We start from the raw sequence: 6,000 nt of genomic DNA, 5'->3' as shown, positions 1-6,000 counted from the left end.
AATGTATCTTATCATAACTGATGCTCATAAATGATTAAAAACACGAGCATATTATCCATTATTGCATTGTAAATTTTGTCTTCGCGCTACATTTCACTAGGACGTAAGTGCAGTTGAAAATGCATTTTATTCTTACAAGATTGTCAATTTATTTATTATTTTGTTTTCGAAATGCAAGTTCCAAGACCATTTTGACTATTCTAGTAAGTGTCTTATATTTGGATGAACTTTTCTTGCCCGGAGTTTATTTAGTACAAAAGAATATGGTACATTACCGTTAACTGGCTCTCATTTAACCTGCCAACAGTTGATATTCCTATTCATTTTGCTATAATAGCCACACCCTCAATCCTTCTTAAATCTCTACTGTTTCCATTTCATTTATATAATATTTCAATTTATTTGATTATCCAGCGTTTACCCTCGGTTGCAAGCACTGTACTGGGAGTCAGACGCTTTTGAAGCAACTCTCAAAATTTGTGGGATACCTTACATACACTACACCAGATACAATATATATATATATATATATATATATATATATATATATATATATATATATATATACTATATATATATATATATATATGGGTGTATCCCTTTTTCAGGGTAATATAGAATGCGTGACTCATTGCTTTAAAGGACACTTTTAAAACTCAACGATATATTTTCTCTTACTTTAGTGAGCTTGCTACTCTCGCATAACTTTTTTTTTTTCTATCTAAACCGCCGATTGTCTTGATCGCACTATTCACACCGGTACGTTTTATCGCCTGTATGTTGTTTTTATTGCTTCCTTGCAACAAACATAAAGTTGTAAAAGGCTGCAATGCAGCTGTCTTCCTCCTTAAAGTTCACCTGTCTCACTTCGACACAGGTACCTTGTGTTATTTCCTGCATCTCACACGTCCCTGCTTCACTAGAAATACTAAGTTACTTAGATTCGGTTGCTTCTTGAGATTCGGTTTCGTCTTGTATCAGTCTCATCTAATCAATCTATTTTTATGCTCTCACACATAAACTTTTAAGATCTGCTTGAAATTATATTGTGTATAAGGATTACGTTATACGTCGCATGGCTTACCAGCATCGTTTCATCATTGTATTCGGTTCATTCCATTTTCCAGTGATTTAGTAGATGTAGACCGAAAAAAATTAGCAGAGGTCCTTCCCTTTTTCCAGAGAGCAGTTTTCAGCTGATACTTGTTCGAGTTTCTTCAGGGAAGATGGTTTTAGAGAAATATACTGTATTAAGGGGTAATATTAGAGGCGCTTCCTTTCCTTAGTTACAAGGTGATAGCTAAAGCAATCTCTTCGCAAACATCTACTAGAAGTACTCTCAGCTCTTATTCACCAAAATGGCTATATCCTCCCATCCCCATGATTTGAAATGTTAGAATTATACATCAGAGTAAACCACAATTTATGAACAATTACATTTTGTACTGTTAATAAATGAGAGAGAGAGAGAGAGAGAGAGAGAGAGGAGAGAGGAGAGAGAGGATAGAGAGAGAGAGAGTAGAGAGAGAGAGAGAGAATTGTTCGTAATAATATCCTCAGCTTTGATTTAAGACTCAGTGTAATTACAGCATCTTAGATTCGCCAGGGGAAGAGTAATTCATCATTCTTGCCAAAAGCCATTATTATCATATAGCTCCTACTATACATTTTCAGTGTTTCAGATTTGGCGTGAAAACCCAAAATGTTTGGATATTCTTTTTTCCTGGGAGGAAGATCGGAGTAGGGTAGAGTCTGCGAGAAGAAGAGAATAGAATATAGAATTTTGTGTAAAGGCCAAGCAATGGGGCATACGAGGTCATTCAGCGATGAAACTGAAATTGTAAGTAGAAAGGTTCGAAAGGTGTAACAAGAGGGAAATACTCTTAGATGCGCTATGAAGCAAATTTTTAGGAGAGGATTGATACCAGGGGTTGGAAGAAAAAGAATATGAATGTAGGTATGATAATAGGAATAAAAAGGTTGGTTACAGCTTGGAGACGAAGGGGACGCTGCAAGAACCTCCAGTGCAAACCGCGTGATATGCACTGACAGCACTACCTCCCTACGGAGAAGGTTGAAAGCAGTCCTTTTTTTTTTTTTTTTTTTTTTTTTTTTTTTTTTTTTTTTTTTTTTTTTTGAATCAGCGCGTAATTCATGTTCGCGGTAAACTACAAAAAGAGGTAGATGTAGAGCCAGACAGACAGGCAGACGAAGATGTCCAATTCATTTCATATCAGGTGAGTCGATATTATATTTTTGAAAGGTTTGAAAACAGTCTAATGCTGCTGCTGTTGCTGCCATGGAATAAAGCATAAATTAACAAATTTCTCGAAATTTCGATTGAGCCATTCAGTATTGTATAAATTAGTGATGTTTTGATTAATGATATATTTGAATAAACTGCATACCGTTGGACAATTTTAATGGCAAGAGTTTTGTTTCTATGAATAAAAAAAAATACCTTTAGCCATAGATGAATAAATAAATAAAAAGATGTAAGACTTAAACAACTGAGTTGTCTAAGAACGAAAAGGAGATTCTAAGTAATAATTAGCAAACTGAGAAGTAAAATTTAAATGATTAATATGAAACAAATATTAAAATTTCATAAAACTTATTCAAAGGGAAAAACCCTAAATAATTAGCAATTCATAGCATTAAGGTTTACAAAACGTAAAGTCCAAAAGAAGACGTAAATGGAGAAGTCAACAATAAAGCGGGATTTGTTCAGCTAATTCTGTATCAAACAAATGCAAAGTTGGGCAGAAAAGTCCAGATAAAAGAGCACCATCTGCCACAAACTTTTTACATGAGCAATTTTTGACAGCGACTTTTGCGCCCAACGTTTTCTCCGCCTGGTAAACTTTCGTCGTGTTCGCGAGGTTCGCGAATTCTGAAAATATTCATTAGGTTTGATGGTGTGGAAATTCTGGATACACCAAAACTAGTTGACCGAGATCACACCATTAAAAAAAATAAAAATAAAAAAATAAGAGAGAAAAAAACAAGATTTATTTTGTCGTCTCTTACTGTCACCTTTAGAATTGCCTGATGTTATTCATTCTAATTAATTATTTACTTTACCGCGATTGAACTGTGTACGTATATGATTAATACCAGCAGAGGAATGTTATATATGATAACCAGAAAACGCACACAGTTTTTCTTGAATTACATTACATTATAAAAGTTACAATATCAACAATCGACTTTTCAGTATGAAATAGTACTAATTTCTTTTCCATACGATACCCCACGAGAATTATCTAGTTTATCAAAAGATGTATAGTGGCTAGGCTTAAGTAAAGGGAGCATGCATGCTTTAGTTTCAATAACCTAACGTACTTTTTTCGATGAAAATCCGGAATTCCGAAATAAGAATAAAAACAAGAAAAAACAAACAAACAAACAGACAAAGCTACTCCTTTATCCCGGGGGAAAAATGATACCAATTTTTAAAATTTATTATTTGTTTGTTTTTGTTTTGTTTTTTGTATTCGGTGTCTTACCAAGGATTACGCTGTCGTTACATATTTTTACTCGACTTTTCCATAATGAGCGTTCGAGGTATGTCTGAAAAGATACTCTGTTATTTAATTTCCTTTTCGTCTGATTGCAAAGCTTTTAGTGGAATTATTTACAGAAATGTTATGAAAACGAGAAATGCATTTATTTCAGACATTCCTGCAAGGAAGGTAGCAGGGTTTTCCGAAAGACTGGAACGAGATATGGTTAATCTCTGAATGATAAGTTCAGCATTCATGAGGCGAACGTTGGACATATGTCTTTTAATTGGCAGGACGTATGAATATAAAGAGGAAATGGAAGATAAATGTTTTTCTTTAATGCATGAAGCTATAAAAGCATATAAATTGAGATATGTAGAAGTGGGAAATGATTATTCCATGTGAAAGGATGGATCACTGATGGTTTGGTCATATGGAAAGAATAGAAGATAATAGAGTCATTTAATGAATGTGCAACTCATGTATATGTGGAAGGAGGAGAACCGTAGATAGATGATGTGAAATACATATTGTAAAAGAAAAGCCTTAGTATCTAAGAAGTTAGAGTGGCTTGCAAGTTGGAAGCAAGTAATGCTACACACACACACACACACACACATACAGATATATATATATATATATATATATATATATATATATATATATATATATATATATATATATATAATATATATATATATATATATATATATATATATCTAAGTCTCTTCGCTTTTGCGAAAGACTTTTTTTTGTTTCTCCTTACGACTGTCATTCGTAAGTATTTCTGGTTCCTTCCATCTCCTTGTGATATCTTAGTAGAGTGGTTCTTCTTAACTAAAGGAGAGGATTCAAACAGATAAGTTGAACAGATATAACAACTTTATTCTGTAACTCCATACTAGAGATGCAGATCGGTCGGGAGACCGATATGTTGAATGCTGGCACGGAACTGCCATTCTAGAGCATCACGTCGATAGCGGAACATTAGCTATCTCAGCGATTTCATATAAAAACATACGTAGTCCGCCGGCTCGGAAGTTACAAGTTTCCGGCGTAGGTTAACAGGTCAACCGCTTCCCATGGAAGTTGTTGTGCAAAGTTATAATTAATATAAAAAGCTGACAATGTACAGAGCTAAACCAGGCTACTGCAGACAGCGCATAGCGTAATCTAGATCTGCATTGGTCACGTAGGACCCTCCTAATGCCATGACCTCAGGTCATGGGTTTTTATTTACAGATACTGTAATATGAAATAATGTATTTATTACATTAGGCTCGGACTGCTACCTATTCAAGCCTTGAATAACAAAAGTTACTTTAACATTGTTTCTTAGGAGCGTGCTCGTAACATTATGTCTAGGTATAAAACATAATAAGAGATTAAATGCATAAAAAGGTTCTGTTACATACCCTTTTTGACATATTCATAAACAAAGATAAATGCATGGAAAATCTAGATCCATGTTTGGTAATAATAATGATTAGGTACCCAAAAATAATAAAAAGGTAAAAATCAAAAGATTAACATGTATACATGATTAATATGATAATAGGTAACCTGATTAAGAATAGTGGTTACTGCATATATTATAGCATGATCATGGATAATTGTTAAAGAGTACTTGTCACTCTTTGTAATAGATAAATATAATTGTACAATGGTATAATAGTATAATTGTGTAATTGTGCACAAATGCAAATATATAGGGCTGGTATATTTTATTAGGTGCCCACAATACCTTTAGGAGTATATTAATGATAATACTTGGGCTATATATTTTATTAGGTGCCCGGGAGATACTTTAAACTGTTCAAATGCAAAGGTCGTGAGTCTTTCTTGTCCTACATTATTGCCAGCATACAGACCGCTTTTCACCACACACAACACAATTCCAGACAATTTCCCTAGGCACAAAATGAAGTGGCCAGTTTCAGCGGCCCTAAACTCAAACGACTTGAGTTTAACGGGTACGTCATCTAGACGGGACAAGACGTTTCCTTGGAGATCCTTCTGTTTTCGCCTCAGCCTACGCCAAGCAAAGATGTTGACGGCGATAACCAATATGGCCGTCACGCTGAACACGGCCAGCAGAATGTAGTAACGAGATTTTCTCCACCTGCATAAGTCGGTGACGCGTGGTTCATCTCAGCCAGTTGCGTCAAACGATGAGCCACCCGCGCGTTGTATGGGAGAGGTAGTGATGGGATGATTGTAGACGCCCAAGTATAGTTCGCAAAATACGCCTTCTCACGTATTATCGTGTTGACCCCTCTGACGGTGTAGTTTGTAGATGTCCCCGTACAACCATCAGCTGCTCACAAAGATAGGGGAATGGGCGGTGTCCCATCCGGACATACTACGTTGAATCCGGCTTTATCGTAACGGATCCAGGAACCATTATTCATCCTGTAATTGAATTTATTACTGTAAAAGGGATAAAGTTTCCCCAGACAACCTTCGCTTGTATGAGAGAGAGAGCCGTTTAGCA

This window comes from Macrobrachium nipponense, chromosome 31, assembly GCF_015104395.2.
Source record: "Macrobrachium nipponense isolate FS-2020 chromosome 31, ASM1510439v2, whole genome shotgun sequence".
Classification (NCBI taxonomy): Eukaryota; Metazoa; Arthropoda; class Malacostraca; order Decapoda; family Palaemonidae; genus Macrobrachium; species Macrobrachium nipponense.
The sequence above is the reverse complement of the archived record's forward strand: the minus strand, read 5'-3'. Positions refer to the sequence as shown.